General features: G+C 42.3%; 1 protein-coding gene across 2 annotated transcripts in view; it reads right to left on the bottom strand.

The window, feature by feature from the left end:
- Positions 1-18,507, bottom strand: part of LOC135225744 (pleckstrin homology domain-containing family A member 3-like) — a 223,533-nt gene that overhangs the window by 100,958 nt on the left and 104,068 nt on the right. The gene's annotated exons all lie outside the window — the stretch shown is intronic.

Genomic DNA, 18,507 nt, shown 5'->3' with positions numbered 1-18,507 from the left:
CATTTGCAAACCCATCTATCATAATTAGCCTTCTTCCTGGAATGGCTCTCCAATCTCACTAAACAACAACAAAAATCACAGGGACTAAGAAAAAGCACTTTCAGTAGTATAGGGCTTGGTATCTATGGATCACAAAATAATTAAACACGTACATTGCCAATAGGAGGTTGATGAAATTAATAAGTACCGAAAATCTTTACATACATTAGGGTGCTTATGGGTCTTGAGCATCATGGATTAGTTTAATACAGTGGTACCTCGAGATACGAAATTAATCCGTTCCGAGGCGGCCTTCGTATAATGAGTTTTTCGTATCTTGGAACACATTTTACATGTAAAATGGCTAATCCGTTCCAAGCCCTCCAAAAACACCCCATTAAATTTCATAATAAAGCTAAATTGACCTATAAACAATGAAATACTACAACAATTTGGACCATTCAATACCTAAATTAAGAATAAAAATCGAAAACCTGTAAATAAAGTGTATATTAGTGTACAAGAAATATTATTACTGTAACGTAAAATGTGGAAGCTTACCTTTCGAGTGAAGCTATCTCTGATAGTGGCGGCAGAGGAGGAGGAGGACAAACGGCAGATAACGTACGTACGTACGTACACTTAACTTTACGGAAACACAAAAAATTTAAGGAAAACCATAAAACTAAAATTTACAAAACACCTTAACAAAACTGTAACACTTAACTTACAAAAATCTAGAAATTACGTAAAAATTTTTTTTTTTTTTTTTTTTTTTTTTTTTTTTTTTTTTTTTTTTTTACAGAATTTCAACTTCATCACCGCTTTCAACGTTCTGTTTTTCATCACTTGGTTCTTCCTTTTTGCTTTCAACTTTCTGTTTTTTATCACTTGGTTCTTCCTTTTTGCTTACTCCTGCTAATGCTGAAGGCCTCTTTAAAAAATAACGATCCAAGGAAGATTGCTTCTGCCTACTTTTCACAATGTTCCTGAAACGACTCGAGCAAACGTCATCGAACTGCGCAAGCATACGACCTGTGTAAGCCTTTTCGGGGTGTCTTTTTTCGATAAACAATTGCACTTTATGAAAAGCGCCTAGAATATCCTTAATTTCTGCCGTTGTCATAGGCTCCTCCTCCTCTTCCTCGCCGCTGCTAGAGAACTCCTCTTGAACGACGTTAAGTTGCATGGCCTCCAACTCCTTCAGGTCATCCGTTGTAAGCTCCTCTTGGTGCTCCTCGAGAAGGTCGTTGATGTCGTCCTCGTCGACGACCAGCCCCATGGACTTGCCGAGTGCAACGATCTCATCAAGATCTGGTTCCAAAACAGTTTCGGGATCATCAACTGTTTCTGACTCTGCAGTACCAGCTTTGCCCACGTCGAATCCCTCGAAGTCTCTGGCGGATACGGCATCAGGCCAGAGTTTCCTCCACGAGGAATTCAAGGTTCGCCTCGAAACCTCCTGCCAAGCTAGGTCAATGAGTCGGATGCAAATGACGATGTTGAAATGCTCCTTCCAAAATTGACGCAAGGTGAGGTTTGTGGTATCGGTGATGTCGAAACATCTCTTGAAAAGATGTTTCGTGTACAGCTTCTTAAAGTTCGCTATCACTTGCTGGTCCATGGGCTGGAGGAGAGGGGTGGTGTTGGGCGGAAGAAAAACAATCTTAATGAAGGAATACTCCGCTAGGATATCTTCCTCGAGGCCAGGAGGGTGGGGAGGGGCATTGTCCAACACCAGCAGACATTTCAGGGGGAGGTGCTTCTCTTCCAAAAAACTCTTCACAGTCGAGCCGAAACACAGATTTACCCACTCCGTGAACAAAAGCCTCGTTACCCAGGCTTTTGCATTAGCCCTCCACATCACTGGAAGCTTCTCCTTCAACACTTTGTGGGCCTTGAAGGCTCGAGGAGTCTCGGAGTGATACACCAGTAGGGGCTTCACCTTGCAATCCCCACTGGCGTTCGAACAAAGTGCGAGCGTAAGCCTGTCTTTCATAGGCTTATGCCTGGGTAGCTTCTTCTCTTCCTCCGTGATGTATGTCCGACGAGGCATTTTTTTCCAAAAAAGGCCAGTCTCATCACAGTTGAAGACTTGCTGAGAACTGTAGCCTTCCTTGGTCATCATCTCGTCGAACGTCTTTTTAAAGGCTTCGGCCGCTTTCGTGTCCGAGCTGGCAGCCTCCCCATGACGCACCACCGAATGGATGCCAGTCCGTTTACGAAATTTCTTGAACCAGCCATGCGAAGCCTTGAACTCTGGGGTTGGCGTTGAAGTCCCTTCCCTCCCTCGTCTTCCGCCTGCGCAATCAAATCGCCGAAAATAGCACTGGCCTTGTGAGCGATTGCTGTCTCCGTTACTGTATCGCCAGCGATTTCTTTGTCTTTTATCCAGATGAGGAGCAGCCGTTCCATCTCGTCGTGCACATGGCTCCTCTTGCTGGACAAAATAGTGATGCCCTTCAACGGTGTAGTTGCTTTGATGGCATCCTTCTGTTTAAGGATGGTGCCTATTGTCGACGGATTACGGCCGTATTCCTTTGCGATCACACTCAATCGCATACCAGCTTCGTACTTCTTTATGATCTCCATCTTTGTCTCCAAAGAGAGCATGCGCTTCTTTCCGTGAATTTCAACTTTCTTGGGACCCATGACTACGTTAATTTACGTAAAGTTACACAATATACAGTCTTCGCACAACACGATATGTACTGCAACGAAATCACTAACGAATTTACGTTACTAAACGAAATCGTTGGAGCGAACGAATGCCGATTGCGTACGGTAAAGTTTCGGGTGCGGAGTGGCCGAGCTAAGGGACGCCAGCGTGTACGTATAGAAGATGCATGATGGGAGGGATGCTGTCCAATCAGAGAGAAGGATCTCATGGCTTGGCTAGCATCAGGAACCAATGGGAGAGCAGGAGGATGGTGGCGAGTCTACTAGCACTAAGATGGTGGCGCGAGTTTCAAAATTGTTATCGGGCGAATCTCGGACTTTCAGAAACCTTTCGTATCTTGAAAACTTTTTGTATGTAGAGCAGTAAAATTTTTCGCATTGGCTTTCGTAACTTGAATTTTTCGTAAGTTGAGCATTTCGTATCTCGAGGTACTACTGTATATGAAAATGGTTTGAGCTCATAATCACTGATTTTCGTAAGGGTAAAGTTCTCTCAGGAGACATTCTACCTACCCTCTCTCTGCCTCAAGGATATGGCATTTCTCAAATTCCTGAACACCCCTCTGATACATAGTTCCTTGAGATCCCTCCAGGATCACACTCTTTAACAAAAAGAATATAATCCTCAGATTCACAAACTAAGTTCCTTTCAATACTTCATGGACTTCCCTCAGCAAAGAGGAGTGTTGCCCTCCGCTTCCCTTTCAATATACAAAGCTGGAATGGCCACAGAAGCCATGACCTCATGTGATTTGAAAATACTGTACATAATTGGTTTTTGGCTCTTAGCTTCAGAATGGAATAGGAAGCCAATGATTAGTCCTTAGAATATACAATCTTAAAATTGCTACGACTTATAAAAAGTGAGCCTGTTGTGAAGATAAACCTTAAGGGGGAGTGGGCAATATAATATGAAATACAATACATCATATTGAAAAAGTTACATCAAAATTACCAAATGGCCCTGAGGCTTTGATAAAAATACATTAACACAGCCCACTGTCTAGCTGCTCTAACATTAATATCCAATATCTCAAAGATATTTCTCCCATTTCCAACCAATCTCATTAATATTTCATGGACTGCCTTAAACCTGTCCAAAACGATGGTATCTGTTACTTGTGTGTGAAAAGATGAAATTTTGGACATTTTCATTGATGATAGTAAACATTAAAAGTAAATTTTTTTTACAAACTATTTTCAAAGGGTTTGAATGTTATTACAAGGGCTTTGAACCACACTGCTTTCATTTATCAAGAACCCTCATTACCAAACATGAAGTTCTTTGCCACAAATTCCTAACTCCTCTAGAATAAATATAATATCTTACTACAGAACTCTAACAGCTGTTTGCCACTAGCTATGAGAACTGGGTTAACAATGTCAGAGTAGTGAGGTAGGCGAATCTAGTTAGTGCAGTGCACCAGTCAATCAAAGCTGCACAAATACAGCACCTTTACATTTTTTGCTTACCTGCTTGTTAAGCCTCTTTCTTTCTCCTCCATTTGAAATTCAAAAGACCCCAGTGTATTTTTACAATTATTCCCCGATAGTCAAACTCACAAGGCAGCCTGAAAAAAAACCATGGCAATGGGCTCCATGGCTTCTGACTCCGAGGTTGAAAAGGAAGTGTATCTTTTTGGCAAAGTCTTTGCAATTTTGTTATGTAGAATATCTGGGGAGTTAGCAATAGGGGATAGCTGGGACCACTGCAACCTGAACTGTTAACAGCTTCATTTCAGAAGTGGAGTTCAGAGTAAGCTTAATCAAACTCAAAAGCAGCCAATAGAACCATCTATTTGGAAGTTGTAAAACTCATTTCAGCAGGAAACATCACTCAGAACAAAGAATTAACAAAGTAAATTACTACAGGACTGGTGTAAATTAGACTATTGTCTCCAAATCATTAATAAACTGGTCATTATGCAAAAATGAAACCTGAGCCCATTAGACAGCAACGAGATTAAAAGTAAACCATTCTATTTTTATTCTATGAATGTACACATTTTTCTGTGACAATAACAAAATTGAAACTGGTTTTAAATATAAAATATTTAATATAATTACTGTTGGACTGGTGTAAATTACCTAAACAAAATAAAAAACTATCTCTTACCTAAGAGAAAGAGGAGGCTATTTATAAAGGAATACAGATATGCATTGCACTGCTTAACATCCTTCTGTACTAGGTCTGAACAAATATTCAGTATGCTCACGGCTCCACAATTTTAAAGAGCAACAGTTGAAAAATCTAGTCAGCTAAAGAAACATAGCACATTTAAGCTGATATCTTGTAACCTGGAACACGTGAACAATGATTGTACTACAGTGGTCCCCCCGTATTCACGGGGGATGCGTACCAGACCCCCCCTGGAATAGTTAGAACCCGCGAATGTTTGGAACCCCTATAAAAATGCTAAAAACAGCCTATTTTGTTAGTTAAAACTCAAGAAAAACCCACTAAAAATTTTCCTACATGGTTTTTTTAATAGTTTTATCACAAAAAGTGCATTTTATGATTAAATTCATCAAAAAAACCAGGAATTTGAGGATATTTATCATAGAAAAATACCGTGAATGCGCGAATTTTCCGCGAATAATGCAGGGAAACGTTCCCGAGAAAAATCCGCGAATGTGTGAGTCCGCGAATCTGGAGAACGCGAATATGGGGGGTCCACTGTACTAGTCACAGTTTCTCATTGGACGAGTGGGTGTTGCATACTTGCCTATCAATCTGGTAGCAAGAGTACAGTCCCCACTACTGCCAACGTGGAACCTGAGGAATTTATTTCTGGTAATTAGAAATTAATTTCTTGAAATAATGTATCTGGATCCCACAATAAGCTGTAGGTTCCGTTGCTAAGTAACCAATTGGTTCTAGCCAAGTAAATAAAAATCTAATCCTTAGGGCCAGCCCTAGGAGACCTTTTAATCAGCTAAGTGTTCTGGTTCAACTAAGATATACTTAACTAGTAGTCATATAGTGATACATTACTATAAATCTACAGTGTATACTGTAATTACTTGATAGCAAATATTAACGATGTTACTAGCTACATATTTCCCATACTGGACTTTTTATTGTTGTCTGCCAGAGGAAGTAGGTGAGGGCAATGTGTCCCCACTATTTTCTCTTTTGACAAAAGGGACTTATGGCCACATCTGCTTTGTGGTCATCATCATAGGGGGTTATCAGCTTTTGTCTCTGGAAAAGACCCACCAATAACATGGCAATTACTATAGAAGGTTTTGAATCAACCATTTTGAATTTTAGAGCTACCAAGCCTTGGGCAAGGTGGGGCCAATGTTAGAAGAGCAAGCTAGAGAGGGGGTGACAGATGACTTGCTAGGTTTCTAGTCTTCTTTTTCTAGTACCAAAGCCGATGGGAGGATGGTGCCCTTTTTTTTTCTCAGCCCATGTACAGTGTCTCCACCAGACCCCAATCAGAATGGGTATTCCAATGGAAAGGTAATCTTCTCATATCAATATACATCAAATATGTACCCCTTTTCATATCTCTATTCATTCCTGGGCAGGAATACTCCCCCTTTCGCATTTTTATTTTTGATTAACTACAGCACCTCAGTATTAGTTCCCCTGATGTAAATATCCATTAAATATTAGATTTAATCACTGTTTATAGCATATGGCTAATTTATTAAAAAACTTCTTGTAAACTGAAATGTTAATTGCTATAGTACAACCTGCTACTACAAACTCTCATAAGCAGGAAAGAGAATCAATCAATTATTCTACATGGAGAAATCAATACCACATTCCAATTAGGTAATGAATACTCACCACAAGGAAATCGTCACTAGTTTAAACTATGTAAAATTAAAGTAAGAAATGTACAGATACTTTTCTCTTTAAAATCACAGAACTATGTAAACATGTATGTACTACTACCGATTTAAAAGTTGGTCAAATCCCAAACATAAATTAACGTTTAATAATAACAAGGGTACCATGCTTTAACTTGTTAACACTTAAACGCCTAAGCTGTATATTAAAAATCGTCTCCCGTATGCCTGGGTGGTCTCAGAGTGAGCGCGGAAGTAGAAAAAATATTTTTTTTCAAAAAATCACAGCGCTCTTAGTTTTCAAGATTAAAAGTTCATTTTTGGCTTCTTTTTTTGTCATTGCCTGAAGTTTAGTATGCAACCATCAGAAATGGAAAAAATTATCATTATCATATATAAATAATTGAATATATGATAGCACAAAAACAAAATTTCATATATAATTGTATTCAAATCGCGCTGTGAGCAAAACGGTTAAAGCTAACAAGTTAATTTTTTGTTGTTGTATTGTACACTAAATTGTGATCATTTTGGTATATAACACATTGTAAAACAATCAAAGCAACACAGAGAAAAGGGATTTTGACGTAAGGAAAAATCTATTTCTGGGCGATTGGTTCGTGTCGCCCAGCGAAATATCCCTTTAATCCATTATTTCTAAGGTAAATGCACTAACAAATACCAGAGAATAAATAAAATAAAGAAAAGGTCAGTATAACTGACTCGCTCACCCTCCATGAGGGCGTCGGTATGAACACTAGGGCGAGTGAGACCACTACCACGAACCTCTTACCAATAGAAATCTCCTACGACAAAACCCCCACAAGAGGGGAGCCGACCCACCGAGTGGGCAGCAATTACTATTACTCCATCCCACGCTACCGACTGCTGCGCCTCTGGTGGCCATCCCTTTTGTTAGCGCACGCTGTACCACACATACTTTTTTGCTCTCTGTGTTTTTCGTGCCCCTTACGAGGATTTTATCTAGATATGGAGCGTTCAGCCATCGCATCAGCTAAGTTAAGTAATCTGTTAAGGTTTCTATTTAGTTTTTTCCAGCTTTGAGTCAGTATTTGCCGTTTTTTAGGTATAAATACTGGCTCTCGGCCGGAAGCATGGCGGCATTGTTCTGCCTCGTGGCGGGTTCGTAAAAAATATTTTTTTCAAAAATTCCCCATAGATCTAAATATTGTTCTAGAGACTTCCAATTTGTTTCAAAATGAAGATAAATGATTGAATATTACTATACTGTACGAGTCTTAGCTTACAATTGCAGTTTTCGACCATTTCGGACAAGTTAAAGTTGACCGAATGTTAAATTTTTTTTTTTATATTTTTTTTATATGCAAATATTTCAAAAATGAGAAAAGTTACAACCTTCAATTATTTTTAGTTGTATTCAACATGAAATTGCGCACATTTTTATATATAAAACTCTATGAAACGCAGCTAATGTTCTGAGAATGCGACGTACGCATTTCGGAGATTTGCGGCGGAGAATCCGAACACAGAGGGAAGGAAAGTTTTTTTTAAAAATTCACCAAAATCTAAATATTGTGCTAGAGACTTCAAATTTGTTTCAAAATGAAGATAAATGACTGAATATTAGTAAACTTTAAGGGATTTTGACGAAGGAAAAATCTATTTCTGGGTGATTGGCTCGTGTCGCCCTATGAAAGTAATCCTTAACATCATTCTTTCTAGGTAAAATTATCCTAAAATTACCAGAGAAAAACAAAATTAAGAAAATGTCAGTAAAACTGACTCGCTCACTCTTAAAAAGAAGTGTCGGTATGAAATAGGGGCGAGTGTGGAACACTACCACGAGACAAACACCAATTAGAACTTCCCTATCAGAATCCCCCCAAGAGAGAGCCGATACCAACGGGCGATGCAGCCTCTACTACTACTACTAGAGGACGCCACGGACAGCAGCGCCCCTAGCGGACATCCTTAAATAAAACATAAATACATCTTGTCCTGCAAGGGGGGGAAAACAAACCATAAAAAAGGGATGGGTTTCATAGGGCGACACGAGCCAATCACCCAGAAATAGATTTTTCCTTCGTCAAAATCCCTTTTCTGGGCTCAGCTCGTGTCGGCCTATGAAAGAGTACCAGAGAAACAGACAAGATGGAAAAGGAAATAATGAAAAACAGATTAAAATGATGGATATAATATAAGTAAATCAGATACAGCATACAAAATAAGTACTTAAACTAACTTATTACAAAAATCAATAACAGAATGTTAGTAAACTTAAAGTACTTAAATGGTAGATAATAAAATTATAAATATGCATGTAAAACAAGGAAACTTTATATTTACTTAATTAGAATATATAAATACAAATATATACATATATGTGTCCTACCCTAGCATAAAAATAAGGGTAGGAACACTCAAGTCCATCATTAATACAATTAATACAATTGCTTCAAATATATACAAACACATTGTCAGTGAAACTTATCACAAACCCAATGGAGAGTTATACAAACATATTGTGGCCTACCCTAGCATAAAAATAAGGGTAGGAACACTGAAGTACATATCAGTACAAGGGTGGTTGTCCCTAGCAAAAAAATAAGGGACAAACCACTATAAGACACAACGGCTAAGGCTATGATGTTGAGTAGCCTGACGATAGGTTGAGGCATGTTGGTTGAAGTAGGTAGAAAGGAGACCTGGATCAATACTACAACTACTGAGCAGTATCAGGGGAAACTATGTTTTTCCCGCTGCTACTGCTGAAAACTTTAAAGATTCCAAGGGACTTTAAATAAAATGCCGTTTAAAGACTGTCGGGGATTTCCATCCCAGTATACTTTCTAAGATCCTCAAAGTTCATATGTTTGGAATAATTAATTGAGTGGCTACTCCCCTGATATCATGTGCTTTTGGTAATGAACTCAGGGTTGGCTTGTTTAATGAAGTAAAGGATTTGCTGTCTAATGCCTTTAACTGATAAAGTAACCACCTTTTCCTCGATCCATGAAGAGAGCACCCGAGGATCTAGAAGAAGTGCGAGATAGAAAGGCTCTAAGAGTTGATACTGGGCAGAGAGAAGGATCCTGTGGAAGTGGGATAACCTTCCAAGGAGCCCACCTTGCAAGAGGATCTTCATTTTTGGCTAAAAAGCTACGATCCGGAGCAAGTAGAACTTCTCCTGATGGGAGGAATTCCACATGACCCGCATCCCTGGATAGAGCCGACAGTTCTGAAATTCTAGCTCCTGAGGCTAGGCTTAATAGGAATAGCGTCTTCCTCAGGAGCATTATGAATGTACAAGTTGAGTTGTCAGTATCTGAGGCTAGTTTGAGGACATCATTTAAGAAACCAATGAACAAACTGTATTAGTAGGCCTCTGAGAAGGTCTAAGTCTAGCACAGGCTTTAGGGATAGATGTGAAATAAGATTCAGTCAAATCTATCTGAAAACCTACTTGAAAGATTTTCTTCAAAGCCGACTTATGAGTGGTAATCGTGCTAGCTGCTAAACCTTTTTCAAATAAGGATCTGAAAAAGGATATAGCCCAAATTAACTGTCATGGTTGTAGTGTTCGATTCTCTCAAGAAAGATGCTAATTTTTTAACAGCTGAGTCATATTGTCTAATGGTTGACTCTCTCTTATCTGATTCTAGGAAGAGAATATTCTGTGGATCAATGTCAGCATCTTTATTAGCCGCAAACTTCATGAAGTCCATAAAGTTAGTGTCTGGAGAGTTCCTGAGGAAGCGAACACAGTCCTCATTTGTACTGATTGTGATAGTTTGGGATTGGGGATCCGTTGAGGTCGGAGACCCAATTCCAAAAGAAGAGGATACCAGTTTGCTCTTGGCCAGTCCGGTGCAATCAGAGCTACTATCCCTTTGAAAGACCTTAGTTTGTCTAGGACTTTCAAGAGAAGATTCACTGGAGGAAAAACATAAATTCTCCTCCACTGATTCCAATCCAACGACAGGGCGTCCGTGGCATAAGTCCAGAGGGTCCCAGTTGGGGGCCACATAGCAAGGGAGCTTGTGGTTCGCTTGTGAGGCGAAGAGATCCACTTGGAGACCTGGGACTCTCTGGCTTACCCACTGGAACGACCCCGACGTCAGAGACCACTCTGATTCCAGAGGAACTGACCGGGACAGAGCGTCTGCTATCACATTTCTTACTCCTGCTAGGTGAGTGGCAGACAGATGCCATTTGTGTTTGCTTGCTAATGCAAAGATGGCTATCATGACATGGTTCACATGCTTGGATTTGGACCCTCCTCTGTTGATGCAATGAACTACCACTGCGCTGTCCAAAACTAGCCTTAGATGAGACTTCTTCGGGGGAAGTAGTCTCTTCAGAGTAAGAAATACTGCCATTGCTTCCAACACGTTTATGTGGAGCTGGCGAAATTGCACTGACCAAGTCCCCTGAACCTGTTTGAACTGAGAGTATCCCCCCCACCCGGACAGGGATGCATCCGTGTGAATGGTTAACACTGGGAGGGGATATTGAAGGGGTACTTTCTTGGCTAAGTTCTTTACTTTTGACCAAGGCCGTAGTTTGGTTGCGGAGGATCTGTGGAATTACTGACAAACTTGTCTCGATATTTGGAGTTTGCTTTTGACCGCCAATTCGATTTATATCTTTCAGCCTTGCTTTCAGAAGGATATCTGTTACTGAAGCAAACTGAAGAGACCCTAGGATTCTTTCCTGGTTTCTTCTTGACGTTTGTTTGCATTTGAGAAATTGTCTGACCGATTTTGCTATTTCCTTCCGTTTGACCACTGGAATTGATAGATTGTGGGAGGACAAATCCCATTGGATTCCTAGCCACTGAAAACGAGATTCCGGAATAAGTCTGGATTTCGTTTTGTTTATCTGGAACCCCAGATGTTCCAGAAAGTGAACTACCTTTTTGGTAGCTTTGAGACATTCCTCGACTGTTGGTGCCCAGATCAACCAATCGTCGAGGTATGCCGCTACCATGATTCCCTGAGCTCTCAATTGTTGTACAACCACTTCTGCTATCTTTGTGAATACCCTGGGGGCTACATTCAGACCGAAGGGCATCACTTTGAATGAGAATGTCTGATTTCCTAGCCTGAATCCTAGGAATGGGCGGAAGTGCCTGGCTATAGGGATATGATAGTATGCGTCTGTAAGATCGATGGAGCATGTGACGGCTCGCGGCAGTAAGGTCCTTACTTGCGAGAGGGTAAGCATCTTGAACTTGTCGCAGCGAATGAAAGAGTTTTAGCTTTGACAAGTCTAAGATTACCCTTCTTTTTGTTGAGCCTTTCTTTGGCACGCTGATAAGCTGACCTTGAAATTTTAGATGTTTGACTCTCGCAATAGCTCCTTTCTGAAGGAGTTCTTCCGCGTAATCTATCAATTCCTTGGACGGTATCTGATGGAATGATTTGATTGGAGGAGGATCTTGGATCCAGCTCCAGCCTAATCCTTTGGACACTATGCTCTGTGCCCAACTGCTGAACCCCCACCTGTGGCGGAAGAGAACAGCCTCCCTCCTACCTGGGGAGCCTCATTGCTGATGGGCGGGTTGGCCACCACGCCCTCCTCTGAACTGCTTACTCCTTGTGCCCCTTCCTGCGCCACGGTGACGAAATAACCTCTCGCCCTACCCTCGGTTGAGAGTAGCCTTGAGCCTCATAAGCAGGGTTAAAGGCAGGCGAGATAGCGTAGGAAGTCGAAGGTTGTGCTTGCTGGGGCACCAGGAGGAAAGGTTGGGATTGCTTAGATGTAGCAGGTTGTCCCTGTTGGGTAACTGGGACTGCCTGCACAAACTGCTGCTGATGCTGGAGTTTTTTATATGGCTGGAACCTCTTACCAGCCTTCTTTGGCTTCTTGCCAGCTGTGGGAACGGATTCCTGTTTCCTCTTAGAGGAAATACCCCACCTAGCTCTAAGGGCTCTGGTTGCAGTTCTAGCAGCTTCGTGGTTGGACTTCGTTCACTGCGGACTCTGGGAAGAGATCCGCTCCCCACATGCTCGCAGCCAAGAGTCTATTAGGCTCGTGCCTGATAGTGCACTCTTGAAGAACATGCTTGCGACAGTTCCTCCTGGCTTGGAAGAAGTCAAAGGCGTCTAACAGAACCGTCTGAAACTGCGATTTCGCCAGGATCTTGAACAGCGGTTCGTAGCGTAAGAAAGAGCAGCCATTTCCGTAAACGATGAGAGAGTTAAGGGACCTGCCAAACCTAGTTCGCGCATCGAACTCTGCCTGGATTAGGGAATCCGGCAGCCTTGGTAACTTCTCACCGAACTGGTCCATAGCGCAGTCCGGCTTGAGTTTACCAGCGTGAAAGTAGCTGGCAGGTTTTCCCATAAACTATCCCGAAGGCGGGGAAGAGTGGAGAAGTAGACTCCGACTCTCTCACTGTGGAACGGGCTCATCCTTGAGGACTGCCTGAAGAGCCTTCTCCACCAATTTCGTGGCGAACGGAAGAGAGACCTCCTCTTCCGTTGCGAAAATAGTGAAGGGGCTCTTATAGGCCTGGAGTCTAGTATTAGTACACTCCCAGTCCTCAAGGCAGTGAACCCATTCCCGTTGGGCGTGATCTCTACTGTAGAGGACTGACTCCTTCGAGATCTTGTCCTCTCTCGTAAGAGCCGTTGGCGTCAGCCTAGCATACCCGATGAAAGGCTGTGACAGTCCCGAGGATAGAACTCGAAGTCCTCAATCCTTCGAGTGCCAAACTCCGGGATCGAAATCATCCCGTCCTTAAAGGGAGCATAGGCCGCTACTCTCCATGGATTGTCCATAGAGAAAGCTGGCAAGGAGTCGTAAGACGGAAGTTGGAGAATCCCCGTGCTAGAAGCAGGGGAGAATGGGGGGGAGGAGCCTGAGATAGCCCAGCTACCCGATCCTCATTACTTCTCTCATCCTATTAGAGAGTTCCTGGACCGTCTGTCCAGTTTGAGACAGACTGCTCGACAATTGTGCGAACATCTGCTCAAAACGTGTTCCCCAAGCTGAAATTTGGGAACCACCATTGCTCCTACCTGCTCCATCATTCCTGATGAGACAGGAGAGGGAACGCGGGCGCTGGTGCTTGCCACCCCTGCCGGCATAGCCGGAGAGGGGGCAGCGGAAGCGGGAGAAGGCAGCGACTCGGAGGTAGCGCGAGCCTTTTCCTTCGAAGCCTTGCTTCTGGAGCTCTTCGACTGGGAAGAGCTCGGCTTAGCCTTCACCGCGTCGGCGTATGAAGTCGATGACTTCCTGGCCGAAGAAGACGAAGACGACTTCTTAGAAGTCGTCTTAGACAAAGTCTTCGGTTTCTCTCTTTCCCTTTCCCTTCTCCTTAGGAGGTACAGAGAGGCGGGAGGGTGGCTAGGGATCTCGGATCCCGGAAAGCCTTGGAAGGAGGCGGAAGAAGAAGGGACAGAAGACCCAGGAGCGCCCAACCCAAGGAAAAGACCTTGGGCGCCCGACAAACCTACCTCAACCACAAATCCTCACTTACTACCGCCATCGGCTCGAGATTCAGGTCCAGGGCGGCGACGTCCGGGACTGACTCCTGGGAGGCTACGACCCCCAACGAAGTCTGGAGTTCCTGCTGGATGGCGGCTATCACGGGGGCGGCGGACAAGGGGTCGACGTAGCCCGTCGACTTGCCCGCAGGGAAGATCTGGATGGCCAGCTTTCTATCCAGAATATAGGGCTGGCCCTTGGCGGCGTTTTTTCCAAAACCGCCCACCCACGCTTTCAAGGTGGCGAGGGCGACTTCCCTCACACCGCTACCGCTTCCTGAAAGAAAGGCTGGATTAGCTACCAATTGCGGACAGGGTTAACAAACTTACGAACTAGAAGTTGTTAGTAAATTCATAAGTAACCTCATAATGGACTTACCCCATCCACCAGCTGCGCGACCAGGTCGTTAGCATATCGTGCAGGCCTCGGGGTGCCAGACGATGGACTCGTTTGTACGAAGTGGCACACGGGGCGTGAGACCTGCACTCGTCATGTCCACAGGGGTCATACAGCGTCGCATTACAAGCGAGGACCTGGCAGTTGGTAGCCTGTAAGTGGAAACGTACATGAGTTACAGAGTAAACACTTACAGCCTAACATATGCTCCGCTGGTGCCGGAGCGATAAAGTTATTAATAAAACCAGAGCCCCGCTAAAGTACGTGTGGTAACCAGGTTGGAAGATAGGCTATGGCTCCGCCAGTTGGCGGAGACACAAGAATCAACCAATAGGAGTGGTGGTAATGGAAACCACGACGTAAAATGGCGGGGATGGTTGATAAAATGAAAATAGTAGTACACAATTCATTGTAAAAAATCTTATAATAGGGTATATATCCTTAAAGTAGCAAAATAATAACATAAAAGCAACGCCTCTCCACCCGTCTACTAGAAGTAGTGCGTAGGTAAGGTAAGCTCCCTTTCCGGTAGCGGGGGGAGAGATATAAGGATATAGTAGGCAAGCAATCGACCATCCATGCACCCACCCTGCCCGCTAGCGGAGCCAATATACTATAACCAAAGGGGCCCCGGCTGCGACGGAAGGCTCCTTTCGTATCGTAAGGGAGGTGGCTGAGAAAAGGGGAGGGGGGATGGAGGTCCCGGCGAAACACGGCGGGAGCGAGGAAAGGGGGAGGATGGCCTACTCCTCCCCACCTCACCAACTACTCCCGTCTGGTAGATCCGGAACCTCATAGTTGGTCGCCCTATATACACCCCCTGCTGGCGGGACCCCCCGGCACCTCCGGAGTGTGAGAGAAGGCGATGAGGTTGTATGACAACCAAGGGTCCCCCAGCTCCTCCCTTTACAATCAAGAGGGAGGGAGGGGCAGGGTAAGGTGCTATAGTACACGTGACCGCGAGTGGCCTAGGCCACGAGCAACACAACCGTGGTAGGGCCACGTGAACCAAGCTGTACCAACATGTGGAACAAGCACCTAGGCTAGCCTAACACCCTAAATAAAACCATAATGAAAAGGGGGAAGAGACACTGTTAGTAAAAGAGAAAGAAGCCCAGGAGGAGGCAGACTGTTCCGAAAAACAGAAGCCTACTCGGAGCCAGCGATAGCCGATGTAGAGCAAGAGCCGGGATGCTGGGCCGAATAAAAATAATAATAGCCCTAAATACCAAGCTAAGAGAATGGTAGGAGGGCTGACTAGCTAAACTCGTGTAAACAATGAATGTGAAAAAAGTAGCCCATAAGCATAAGAAGTCCCAGTATGGAGGACCGGGAATTCTTACGAGGCGGCATGGCCGCCACGAGACAACCGAGGAACCGTATTTGGCCTATAAAAGGGAAAATACTGGTACCCGGAAGATAAAATTACCGTAACAGGTTACTTATGAGTTACTTAACTTAGCCGTGGCGATAGCAGAGCGTTCCATGGTTCCAAAGTAGATAATCTCACGAAAAAACAAGAGCACAAGAAAATGGCGACTTGTCGCTGGTGCTAAAATTTAAGGATGTCCGCTAGGGGCGCTGCTGTCCGTGGCGTCCTCTAGTAGTAGTAGTAGAGGCTGCATCGCCCGTTGGTATCGGCTCTCTCTTGGGGGGATTCTGATAGGGAAGTTCTAATTGTGTTTGTCTCGTGGTAGTGTTCCACACTCGCCCCTATTTCATACCGACACTTCTTTTTAAGAGTGAGCGAGTCAGTCTTTTACTGACATTTTCTTAATTTTGTTTTTGTTTTTCTCTGGTAATTTTAGGATAATTTTTACCTAGAAAGAATGATGTTAAGGATTACTTTCATAGGCCGACACGAGCTGAGCCCAGAAAAGAGTTTTTAGCTTACAATTGCGTTTTTCGACCATTTCGGTAGAGTCAAAGTTGACCAAACGTGGTTTTTTTTCTATTTATCGTGATTTATATGCAAATATTTCGAAAATGAGATAAGCTACAACCTTCAATTACTTTTAGTTGCATTCTACATGAAATTGCGCACATTTTCATATAAAAAATTTTATGTAACGGCTAATTGAAAATGGTGCAAACATTACGACAATCGCACGAATATAAGAGTTTTAGCTTACAATTGCGTTTTTCGACCATTTCGGTAGAGTCAAAGTTGGCCGGGTTGAAATTTTTGCACTTATCGTTATTTATATGAAAATATTTCAAAACTGATAAAAGCTACAACCATGGGTTGTTTTTAATTGTATTGTGCATGAAATTGTGCACATTTCCATATATAAAACTTTATGTAAAGGCAGGTCCACACGCTCTGTTTTGCACAACAATTTGTCTGCGCAGTCTTAAGACGGAATGAAAACCTTACAATTTTATTGCGTCTACACGGTACAATGATGTTTGCACGAGTTTCACTCAGTTTTGTGAACATTGTCATGGAGGAGGTACTCCTTTTGTCATGGAGGAGGTACTCCTTTTGTTGTGAAAAAAAAAAAAAGATTGGAATGTCTCAGAAGCACCCGGCGTTCAAAGTGGTCGCGAAAGTGGCTTTTGAAAAGGCAAAATTTCTCCCATATTAAATTACTGCGTGAACTACGTGATGAGCCTAATGATTGGCGCAATTACTTGCGAATGGAATAGAAACATATAATTATTTATTGGAACTAGTGACACCCCATATCATTCAAGAAAATATGTGTATGAGAACAGCAATTTCACCACATGAAAGGCTAACGGCAATGTTACGATTTTTGGCAACTGGCAGATGTTACAAAGACCTTGAATTCACAACAATCATCTCGAAACAAGCATTAAGTACAATCATTCCCGAAACGTGAAGCTATCTACAAGGTGCTGAGGAATGAATATTTGAAGGTAAGTTATAATGCTATTGTCTAGAAAATTTTTTTTTATTTTTACACGAACCTGAAAAGTATATATAAGAGTTGCACAAAAGATAGGCCAAATTTGATCAAATGACTTGCAAGTAGCTCAGATTGATTTAAATGTTGACACGTAGTTTGCAAGGGAAGAGTGGGTCACGTCTTGATGGGCGTCTGTTTGTTGATCTTGTTCACCTTCCTGTGGGCTGATGCTTTTAACTGGCATAATTTGCCCAGTTGTTGCATATCCTTGAGTGGGCAAATGCTGTTCAGGGACGTAGTTATGTTCTACAGGCTGTGGCTGCTGCAAGATGGAGTGGTACTGTGCAACTGTTGATGGAAGAGTATGTGGCATTCTAAATTGTTGGGGCATATTCTGTTAAAACCAGTTCCTTTCATTCACGAATCCAAAATTATCTTGTCGCTGGCTTGTGATATCAACAATTTTAAAGTTTCTCGTAAGCGTGCCCAACTTTGCATCAAATAACACGTCGGAAATTAGTTTTTGAGCGATTGCATTTTGGGAACTAGCGACGCCTCGGAGTTTATTTGCCACATGCATTCCAAATGCCGTAAAAGCATCATCTGCCTGTAGCGACTTCAGTCTCCTTCTTACCAACCTCATAACTTTAGTTGTGTCATCTTCATTTGGAACTCCCTTTCTCTTACGAACTGAAGAGTTAGATCTTGAAGAATTACGTGACAGTACCTTGCTACTATGGCCACTTGACTCTTCAGATATAGGAGTAGCAGTTGCTTTGCTGTGTTCACTGTCAGTAGCATCTTCATGAACATACTCTTCCGCCTGGAAATAATAAATAATTTCATTAATACAATAATAGATGTGAAAATAGTAAATGTTTAGTATTTGCATATAAAGTTGAGAAAAATAAATAAAAAACATTGGTCTACAAAAGATAGAGATTGCATTTGTCAATTTAGATTTAATTTTGAGTTTTTAACTGATTTCTTAACTTGGTCGAAGTTTTAGATTTTTACACAAAAAAAGCTGAATAACTCAACAACTATATCGAAATTTAATAATGTAATTTTTACCAGTTGTATAGCAATGTCTGTTGATTCCTATAGCGATAAATGCCAAAATCGAAAGTTATAATTTATTTAATTATGAGCTCGACACCTGATATATATAAATAACTTTTTCTATGAATCAAATCAAATAAATTTCATGTACAGTAGTCTTTTACAATTATGTTATCCATACGAGTGTAAAATTTAAGATATAATAAAAACAATATTTTCTTTGCTTTCAAATCATTTC

This window comes from Macrobrachium nipponense, chromosome 13 (assembly GCF_015104395.2).
Source record: "Macrobrachium nipponense isolate FS-2020 chromosome 13, ASM1510439v2, whole genome shotgun sequence".
NCBI lineage: Eukaryota > Metazoa > Arthropoda > Malacostraca > Decapoda > Palaemonidae > Macrobrachium > Macrobrachium nipponense.
Note: the sequence above shows the minus strand (reverse complement) of the source record. Positions and strands in the feature narration are given on the sequence as shown.